Raw genomic sequence first — 11531 nt, 5'->3', positions numbered from 1 at the left:
AGATTTTCTATCAGAAACTCACAGTAATAGTGGAAGCTGTGAGTAATGAGAAACTGAATGACAATGTGATGATGTTTTCACGGAAAGTTTTCATACCTTTAACCAAGGCCTAAATTCAGTCGCTATTGCACTTTTTCTCTGTCGCCAAGAACGGGTCAGAAAATGTACCTAAGCTCGATGAAAGTGCCACAAAATTTGGTTGCAATGAGGCGCTTTTTACGTTGGGAGACAAGCCAAAGCTTATTTATCTGGAAGCCATGGAGGAGGTAATATTTAAGCAGTATTTGTTGTTTGAAATGGACGACTACTTGGTAAGCTATTTTACACGTACCAATACAAATTTGATGTATTAGTGGTTGAATCAAATCAAACTATCAAATCTTCAAACTCTTTTTCTTAAGTTGACCGAATTTGGTTATTATGATTCAAATTTGACTCATCATAAAGGAATACACCACAGGGTTTTCATATGCCATGCCATGGTTATTATGTTTTTCCTCTACCCTGCTATGGTTATTATGTTTTTCCTCTGCCCTTCCATGAATATTGAACTTATTAGGTTTGTCCTTTGCCCTACCATGGATATGGTAGATTTATATGTGTATAATGATATTTATCTGCTTCTACCTCAAATATTTGTTCCTAAACTTGTTAATCTATTGATTAATAGGAGGTCGTGAGTGAACTTGGTTTTCAATGAGAACAAGGGAGCAAGTTCCAGGACTTAGGTAAGTTTAATTAGAACACACAATGCAACCCTGATGAAAGATTGTTTTCTAGTAGAATGCTGAACACAGAGTCTAGGGTTTTTTAAAGGAACAGTCTATAGATTGGCAGAGCTACATTAAGGCTAGACATCCTAGGTGGTCCACATGTTTTCTCGATCTTACTACCTACTATTATGTTCCTCTTGAACTGTTTGTTTTGTTGCTTTTATTTTATTTCGGGGATCCCATTATGTTCTCTATTTTCTCACCCTTTTTATGTTTTTCAATTTGATTCTTGCAATCCCAAGCAGAGGCCATTATTGTGAGGGAAAAAGCAAGAGCACATGCAGAAGTAGTCCAGGGAAACAAGAAGAGGTGCGAAAATAGAAAAAAGGTTCAATATGCCTCTAGTATGGAGAAGGATACTTCTATTTCTTTCAGTGATAATGTAGACTTGGGTGCACAAGAAGGTGATTTAAAATCACCTACACAACTCAAAGAAAGGAAATCTAGAGCACCATCTCTGACTACAACACTAACAACTCAAAGTGAGGTATGTCTTGTTTCTTCTTTATAAGTTTGATTGGATCTCTCATGTTTTTCTTTGTTTATTGATAGTTTAAATCCAAATATGCGACCAAAGAAATACCCACAGGCCACATCCACACAAAAATACTGGCAGGTTTTACAGTTTTGTGTATATGTGTGATGTAAGTGGAATAAAATTAATTACTAATCTTGATAAGGTTATTTCAAGATGTATGTAGGGACTCTGAAGAGGTTCTCCCTAACATTGTTAATGGAGATCTTGAAAACTAGTTAGCAAATCTTAAGTATGTTGAATACATATAAAAGTTCTACCAGAATATTGAGGTATCCCTCACTATTAGATTGCACTTTTTTGTGAATTTGAAGGTGATTTTTTAATTTTATTTACAAGTAAAAAGTGGCCATCCTCTATATGTCTAGAACCTAAGTTGTGTACCTCTACATTATATGATAAGGTAGGTTCAAATCAATGGGAAGATGAGGGCAATCTTGATTGATTAGTTGATAGAGATATAATTTTTTTTTTTTTGTTGTTGTTGTGTTTTAGTAAATTTAATTTACATTAACTTATATTTACCAAATATTTAATACATTCAATGTTTTTTATATTTAATTTTTTCAATAATTTAATTTTATATTATATTAATAAATTTACACTTTCAAAATAATTAATAAATCTAGAATTGATAGATATATATATATATATATATATATATATATATATATATATATATATATATATATATATATATATATATATATATATATATATATATATATATATATATATATATACATGTGCTTTTAATCCCCGGATGCGGGTGTCATCGAGCCTGTCCACGGGAGGCCACATGCCTGGCATGGGCTGACATGTGATGAGCATGAGCCTTTATTACCTCAAGCCGCCGATCCTTCAAGACGCAAGAGGCATAAGGGCGATCTTAATGGAGCTGCGGGAGGTGATGGCAATCTTGCAACACGCATTTAATGAAGGTCATTTCAGAGGGAATGTTCAGGAGCTTAAATATGCTGAATCGGTGGGTAAGAGAGCTCAGAGCGACAGGCAGAATTCTCAGAATTCTGAGTGCCAATACCACGATCTGGTTATTGAAAGATTGGGTGAGGTCCGCACCATTCTTGTGTTTTCTGGGCTCTGTCTTCACTCAGTTAAATTCGATTCATACCCATTTTGGATGCTGCAAGCTATGGGAAGGGACCATAGCCACTGTTGGCCCTCCACTGCTCTGGTTCAGGAAAAGGAATTGGAGGATACCATGGTGCAGCCGCGTGAGAGGATGCCTAGCAGAAGAGGCCCAGGACGTGGAGAATCCTCTCGTCCTCCTGCAGCTGACGTTCATCATCATTGCTGTTGTTGCTACTGTTATCGAAGGGCGGGAGTCACCCCACTCTCAGCTGGTCAATTTCTGGAAGTGGGCAGCTCTATTGAGGGTGAGATCATACTCCCAGCATTTGGCTCAGTCACCTTTACACTGGGTAGCTCCAGAGACAATTCAGGTGTTAATGCCCACATCTCTGTGCTTTTTACCAAAATCCCTGAGGAAAATGAAGAAAGTTCGTCATTGGTTCTTGCGGAGGATAGTTCAGCAAGCGAGAGGGGAAAGCGCCCAATGGGGGAGCCCTCCAATGCAGCGAGCAATTCAGGAAGAGAGTTGCCTCAACCCCCCTCCCAACTTCAAGAATCCGAGCTGCCAGCTCCCGCGCAGAATCCCATGGCTATGTGGGAAGGGGTTCCAGAGGGACAAGGTTGTAGCAGATTCGTGGAAGAAGAACCAGAGGAGTAGTTCCCAGCGGCACTCCTTCGTTTTTGCTTCCTTCTCTCAGGCTGGGGTCAGGGTGCTGGCTAAGTTCAAGTTTTCGTTCTGCATCATAGTCTATTTCCTTTATGTCCTTAAGTCTGGCTCGCGGCTTCCACAGTTGCACTGGGTCCGGAGTCTAATGTCTGGTCTAAGCTTTATGTCTTTGCCTGTTTCTTGTCGGTTCTCGGTAATGTTATCGGTCTCTATAGTTTGTTTTGGCTATGCGTCTTTTTGGAATGCCCCTGCGTGGGCTGTTTTGAAGTCATTCTGGAAAATCTCAGAGTCATGTTTTTCAAGCTATCTGGAACTAGTGCCCTGCGAGGCAAAAAATATAAGTTTGATATCGCCACCCAAGGAGCCACAGTTGGCCCTGGGCAGCTAGTCTGTCTGATGTAAAAGTTTACCTGTACATATTAATACAAAGTAGTTAGTATTGCCGAGAAAAAAAAAACATGTACTTTTAATGATTAAGATCTTATGGAAAATCACATGAAGGATTATTGGTTGAGGCAACCTCAATCTAGGTTTATCATCAAGACCAGGCTGACGAGCAAGACCAATAGATTGCTAAAATATATCTCAGAGATGCAACGCTCAGTATCCAACATTCACAAAGGTCAGTATCCAATGTTCACAAATCAGGAACTACCGAAGCATCTCTACAGTGTTTGAGAAACTTTAGGTTTGTGATATTCTTGCAACCTTCAACCTTATTCATTCAAAAAGACTAATATTGATTATAACATCCCTCCCATATAGGAATAAAATCTCAGATTGGATGCTTATGTGATTCATGATATAATGATTAAAATCTTTTGGAAAATCACATGAAGGATTATTGGTCAACTTGTTTCAAACCTCAATGTAGGGACTAGGTTGAGGAGCAAGATCAAGAGATTGCTAAAATATATCTCAGAGATGCAATGGTCAGTATCCAACATTCACAAATCAGGAACTACCGAAGCATCTCTACAGTGTTTGAGAAACGTTAGGTCTGTGTTATTTTTCACAACCTTCAGCCTTCTTCATTCAAAAGGACTAATATTGATTGTAACATCCCTCTCATATAGGAATAAAATCTGAGATTGGATGTTTCTATGATTCATGATATAATGATTAAGATCTTACGGAAAATCACATGAAGGATTATTGTCAAGACCAGATTGAGAAACAAGATCAACTAAATTAATTTAGAATATATATATATATATATATATAATAAAATATATTTTGTTTTTAAATTAATTTTTAAGTATAATGTGATGTCAAATTGTTGTTGATAACAATTTTCTTCTTTAAAAAGTGTAGTACCTTTTACTCTATATAAAACTTATTTAGAAAGATAAGTGATTAATACATACATATTAGAGATGACAGCCATTAACTTATTAGAGATGACTTATTATGAGTGTCATTGTTACTTATTGGACTATAGGCTGTTTTTAGAAAGTGTAGTACCTTTACTCGATATAAAACTTATTTGGAAAGATACGTGATTAACACATACAGTCATTAACTTATTAGATTATTTGGAAAGATACTTGATTAATACATATAATCATTAATTTATTAATTTATTATAGATGACATGTCATTAGCGTCATTGTTACTTAATGAACTTTAGAGTGTTTCTAGGTGCAACAAAAATTATTAATAATTTTTTTTATAAAATCCTTTGATAAGAAGTATGAATAAATAATCATATTAAATGTATATGATGAAATAATTGGATAATAAATAATTTTTTTTAACATGAAAATGCAATTATGATATTTACTATTGTATTTAAACAAAATATCAAAAAATGTTTTATTTTTGCTAAGTAAGATTAATCTATTAAGAAAGGAAAAAATCTATTTATAGAGTGATACTGGCTGTAGCGAAGAACAACCTATCTCAGTTAGCTGAAGAACTGGTTCTAAGACTGCCCCAACAGAGGGGAAACCAGTCTGAAAGTACAAATATTACAAAAAAGAGTGCATCATTGAACATTTGCCACAGTGTTCTAGGCATTGCTAAAAAAAACAAGCTTAAACCTGCAATTCGTCCTCCAGAGAGTGCCTACATGGAAAAAAAGAAGCTGAACCAAGAGTTAAAAGAAATGCCACCTGGCATTGGTGATCTGGTTGATGAACTCCTCCGTGGCAGGTTCCTCCACTCTCGGGCAGCTCCAATCTTCGCGGTTGTCTGGCTGAGAGCGCTCGCCTTCTCCTCTTCCATCCTCCAGCGGTGTGTCCTCCTCATTCTCCTTGCGCTGCTCCATGGCTGGCGAGTCAAGCTGAGGCTCAGAACCCTCAGGCTGAGCCCCCACCACCTCCTTTCCTTTCCGGCTGGGCGGTTCCCCGTGCGCAGCTTCCTTATCTTTGCTAGCCTTCTTCCGAGCTCTGAACTGACTAGTTTCCCCTTTAAGCACATCGTTCCTGGGGAGGGCACCTAGGTGTTCTGAGCCACCTCCTTAGAGAAGGAGATTGCAATGGTTGCGGTGATAATGGGCTGATTGAGTGTGCTGTGGAAGTGGAAAAACGTGGTGTGGGGGGAGGGATGCTGAGGCAGAGGGAAGGGAGCAGAATGAAGGCGAGCTCGACCCCGTCCGCTTCTGGTATTAGGATAGCGAGGATTTTCCGCCGTGGAGGAGGGAGAGCTCGAGGTGCTTCGCCTCCTAGCCTGCTGTCGAGAGCTTCCTCCCCTCGATCCGCCCCTTCTGCTGATCAGACGCTGTCTCACCATGATGAGATAAGGAACAGTGAGGGTGAAATGGTGTTTAGAGAATGGACAGAGGAGCAAATTGGGAGCAGGCGGAGGGCGTGACTCAGCGTCCAAGTATAACTCGGCAGACACCCATATCCCACCTTCACCAGGTAGTCGACGCATATGAAGCTTCCAGACCAGACAATTGCAATACATAAATTCTATTACGACCACCTCTCCTCGGCTATCCCCCGCCATTACTCCTGCATTAAATGGAGCTGAAGCCCAACCCGATCTGAAGCATGCGGAGGTGATGGTCTGAACCATTTACGGATTGTGCCTGCTGTCCCAATGCGCATAGCCATGTGAACCTCCCTTCGGCTGCAATGACCGTGTCCCTTCCATTTCCAGGTGGTGCTGGGCTAGCAGGTGTCATCCAGCATAGCCGCACCCCTGTCCCATCACCCTAACTGTCCTCTAAAGCACCCGCATCCGTGGTGGCTGCGTCCTTTTGAACTAGAGTGTTGCATTCCTGTTTCTGTTCATAATTCTGTATTATATCCAGGGTACCTGTTACAAGAGAATGCCTGCTTTCTACTCCCAGATTGGCAAGGAGGTCCGCTACCTTGTTGCTTTCCCTCTTGACATGATTGAAAATAATTGCTCAAATATCAAAAAATGTTTGTTGACTTAATTTGATTTTATTGAATTGAATATTTTATTTATCTTTTGAACATTTTATTTTGTTAAATTAAGAATGTATTTTATAAAAAATGAAGATTTTGATTTGTCTTATTTAATTTTAAATATTTTTTTATTATTGATAAGTAATAAAAATCTGAGAAAATCCATTACCAAAAATATAATAAGTTACACAGTTACACTAATATCAACTCATGTAATAAAACAGTCTATACAAAAAAGCACAGTGACATAGTGACTCTGCTTTAATTTCTATAACAGAAAAGCCGGCTCCTCGTGGACATTGTCACTCTTGAAGGTATCGTAGTAGAATTGTTAGACACACAGAAATAACGGTGAAATAACGGTGATCTGATGCTAAATGATTCAAAAGCCGTCGTAAAATGCACCAGTAATATCTTCTTCATGATTGTCTGCTAATGTTTCTTTCTACACTGCAAAGACGAGGAATTCATCGTGAAATAAACAGTGTGGAAATAAATTATTTTAAATTGTAGCTATTTATAAGCATAGCGTTTTTTTGTTAGTTTGATTTACAGAAATTTGAACATTGAATATTATGGTTTATATCATGATAATAAAGTGATAGCCAATTGAATTGTTTCCTTTTAAAAATTTTTATATTTATAAATGAGTAAAAGGAATTTTGTAATATAAAATTTTACAAGTTTTTTTTGTCATTTAAAAATTGTTTTTAAATTTATAAAAAATTTAGTTTATTGATTTTCTTTTTAAATTATGTAGATTTTTATGGCTCAAATTTATGATTTAACAAATTTTTAATTGATTAGAAATACATTTAAGAAGAGGGTTATTTTAACAATAATAACAAGACATAAAACTATTACAAAGAATGGAAGATCATCATGTCAATTGCATGAATTGAACATGGAGAGGGAGTGTCTCAATTATTTTTCCCAACCATTTAAAATGCGCTCAATTAACATCTTTATATATTAATAATTAGATAGCTATGGACATTTTCACTTATATAAATATGACATATTAAAATGTGATTATATGATATTAAATTATTGATAATTAAATACTCAATTTCAAACAAAAACATTTATATATATATATTTGTTTTTGCTAAATAATATGAGTATTGAGATAACTCATACACCTCATCTATAGCTTGATTACCTAACTCTATGGCTGGATTACCTTGACTCGATTTTTGCTAGTAGATTTTCCGATCAACATTAAGTGCCTTAAGGGAGCACCTTCTAACCTTTTACTCTAACCCAGACAAATGAAAAAGATATATTATTTTAACAAAATCGCCTTTAAAAATTAATTAAAATACGTAAAATTTGTTACATGCTTGGGCGACTCTTTACTCAACGCCAAATAGGTGAAAAAGATGTATATTTTTAACCCAAAAAATCCTTTAAAAACTAATTGAAATATGTATAATTAGTTGCATACTTTCACGATTCATTGCATTATTTTATTTTCTTTAAATTATTTATAAAAATTTAGGAGTAGAGGATGATTATGAACCTTAATTAATATTGGTGCCCGTTTCATATAAAGAATCGTTAATATGGTTGTTAAAAAAAATTCATATAAAGAAACGTTCATGTGATTGTTAAATTTATTTTTTCAGCTAAGTTGCTTATGGCTGGTTATAGGTCAAGAATCCCACTGACCAATGATAAGGCAAGGTACCCAAATCAGCATAATAATGAACGTTACGTAATTACCATAAACTAAATTACAAGAGCATGTAGCGAAAGCATTGCTACGAATATTAGAATACCATAAACTAAACTACAATAACATGTAGCCAAAACATTGGTAGCTAAATTAAAGCCACTAGGGAAAATAGGGAAGCCACTGTACATAAAGCCCCACAGTACCTAGCCTCTTCCTACGCTTCATCGCTGGAGTATAGAGGAAAGCCTACCCTCAAGCTTGGATAAGCACGCAGCGGAACTTGCCTTGGAATCGTCAGCCCACAAACTTCCGTCATATCAAGCCGCGACGGATCACCTTCAACTCTCCAGTTAAAAGTGTGCATCAGCTGAGCCACTGCGAGTTCGATGGTGGGAATAGCCATGGGGGCCCCTGGGCATCCTCTCCTTCCTGCCCCAAACGGAATCATACGGAAGTCGGATTGATCTGCTGAATTCACATGTTCGTCCTTCATGAATCTCTCAGGCTTGAATTCCGAAGCATCTGCCCCCCACACATTGACATCCCTTCCTATAGCCCACACATTCACAATCAACATGACTTTCTTAGGGATAGAGTATCCGCCTGCTGTAACAGCCTCTACAGATTGATGAGGAATGGCTAGCGGAAGCGCTGGGTATAATCTTAGCGTCTCTTTCACTACGCAGTGGAGGTATTTCTTCGATTTCTTCGATTTCTTGCTGCAATCTCTTCATGGCATGTGGATGCCTCAGCAGCTCACTCATTGCCCATTCTAACGTAGTTGATGTTGTGTCCGTCCCGGCTACCAACATGTCCTGCATACAATTAATGCAAAAAATTGATTGATTTAAGTTCTAAGGAATGATGATAAAAAATGATAATAGAATGGCCCAGGGCCTAGAGACACACCATTTCTTGCTGCAATCTCTGCAATTTCACTACATGTTTGCCCAAAACATTAATCTCCCAGCGGCTTTTGGAGGTCGGCTGGCAAAAATCAAGTCATGAGTTTTGAGAAACTCTTTGGCTATCTCAGAAGAAGAGACGACGACGGTAGGGAGAGAGCCTAAGCGCAGAAAGAAAATGGGGCCATATTTATCAGCAAGGGCTTTAAGAGCGCGGTGAGCAGGAGGGATCAGTTGGAAGAGATTTCCGACGATTGGCCATGGAAAGGGACCTGGAGGCAATCTGGCCCTAATCCTTCTCTTATGCAATAAGAGTATGAAAAATAAACACAGAAATAAACCAACCATAGCTGCTGTATTAGCAGGCAGTGTAATATGAAATTCCATATCGGACACACGTTGGTAACTGACACGCTGAATGAAAGGCAGAAGCGTATGGTATTTATAGCCGCCATAAGGTCTATCAAAGCTCAGTTTATCCCGATAATATGCGTGAAGGTAAATGGTAAGTGAATTTCAAATAATCGTGAAGCAAATGGTAAATAAATTTCAAATAATTCAAAACCATGCACAAATCTATTTTATTGGATCTTAAGAAAATATTAGATTATTCAGAATTTTTCGATATTTTATTTTTAGGCTAAAAAACAGTAAAGAAATTATTTTTTATATTAAATTTTCTTATGGTATGAAAGTTAAAAGCCTTGTTTATTTGGATTGATGGTGCTTTTAGAATGGTTTATTATTTGTTTTTATTTCTAGGCATAACTTGTTTTTATTTGCTTTACATAAGCTCAGCCTGGAGTTTCCAGTGTAGTCATCCCTATCCTCTTGTCAATCCCACGGGCCTAACATGACGATAGAGCCATAAAAGAGATGGAAGGACTCACGAACATATTTCAGCAAATGCTCTCAGGCATAACTTGTCTCCATCCGCTTCTTATCAGCTCAGCCCGGAGTTTCCAGTATAGCGATCCTTACCCTACGAGCTACTATAATATATGTTCTCAACTTGATATCTATAAAGATAGATGGATCATCCATATCCAATTTGGTGTCCATCTACCATAGTAGACTCACTCATTCATATATGATGAGGGGGCCCTTTTAACTCAGCGGTAGAGTAACGCCATGGTAAGGCGTAAGTCATCGGTTCAAGTCCGATAAAGGGCTCATGTTTCCCACGAAGAAAGAAGGCTCGGGTGTCCATTTCTCATCCTATGATCCAAATCTTTTCAAGATGAAAACCCTTTTTCAGGGACGAAAATTATCTGTCATGATAGGTTTCAGGCAAAACAATTGTTATGACGGAGTCTCACAACTAATATGGGGGGAGGACCACTATATTTTTATCAATAATAGTCTTCTTAGTTTTCTTTTTTTTTCGCACATGTTCATTATTTTCTTAAAATTTTGAAATAATAATAATTTTAATATTATTTTTATTTTGGAAAATCATCTCCTTTTTTATTTAGCAATGGTTTAACTAAGTCAATACATCCCTCAGCTGAAAGTAGGGATTTTGGCTAGAGTTGAAAGTAATTTTAGGAAACCTCTTTGTTTCCATGATGTTTAACTTCTTCTTATATACAAGATACCTAGTCATATCCATGCTTTCAATGGGGAAAGACTATCTTCAATCCTGAGGACATGATAAGGAGTGTTACATTTAATCTTGCTATTTTAGGTTATGAACTACCTTAAGGTGTGCTCTATCCTCCTCCATGTATCTTTATAGATATTGCAGCCATGAACTTCACACCCTTATAAAATAAAATAATAAGAGTGATAAGAGTCTCAAGGAAGAGCTTATTTTTATTCCATATCTAAAAATATGCAAACTTATAGTTATTTTCAAGCCCATAATAAGTTTTCTATCCTCCATTTATTCTTTTCTCACTGTGATAATACTGAATGGACTTATGATGGATATAGATTCAAAGATATTTGTACCGTGGAACTTCTTCCAAGTAATTGTTGTAATATATGAAAGTACCATAAGTAATTTTTTTTAATTTAATTGTCATGAATTTAGTCTTGACAATATTAATGGTCTCAATGACTCCTAATCAAAAAGAAGATATCAATAACATAAAAGAAAAGGGTTACAACAATATTATTGAAGTGTTGTGCCATCACAATCTATATCTTCAATTAAATCCATTTAAAATTTACAATAAAATAAAATCACCTTAATCAATTTTTTTGTTATTGATATCCTATAAATGATATTTTTATATTTTATGTGAAACTATTAGTTCTTAATACATCATAATGTTTTTATAAAAATATTATGTCTTAATATTAAAACAGCATGAATACCTTTTTAAAATAAAATTAAAAATTATATTTTAAATAATATATATAATTAATTTTTTTAATTAATTTTATATATACATTATTAATATTTGAAAATAAAATATAAACAATAAAAAAAATATCATATTATATTTTACACTTTAAAAATTTAATAATAGAGAAATAATGACCAGATGAATAAT

The 11531-nt window shown here is 36.2% G+C and overlaps 1 non-coding gene and 1 pseudogene across 1 annotated transcript; one reads left to right on the top strand and one right to left on the bottom strand.

Moving 5' to 3' along the window:
* Positions 1–8709: 8709 nt before the first annotated feature.
* Positions 8710–9417, bottom strand: LOC149252218 (cytochrome P450 750A1 pseudogene; annotated as a pseudogene).
* Positions 9418–10131: 714 nt separating this feature from the next.
* TRNAT-GGU (transfer RNA threonine (anticodon GGU)) lies at positions 10132–10203 on the top strand. Its single transcript has one exon. It is a non-coding gene; the product is annotated as a tRNA-Thr (tRNA).
* Positions 10204–11531: the final 1328 nt, after the last annotated feature.

The sequence above is a fragment of the Pinus tabuliformis genome, chromosome 7 (assembly GCF_031772625.1).
Source record: "Pinus tabuliformis cultivar Carrire ecotype Pingquan chromosome 7, CPIR1, whole genome shotgun sequence".
Classification (NCBI taxonomy): Eukaryota; Viridiplantae; Streptophyta; class Pinopsida; order Pinales; family Pinaceae; genus Pinus; species Pinus tabuliformis.
This window is presented reverse-complemented; position numbering and strand designations above follow the sequence as displayed.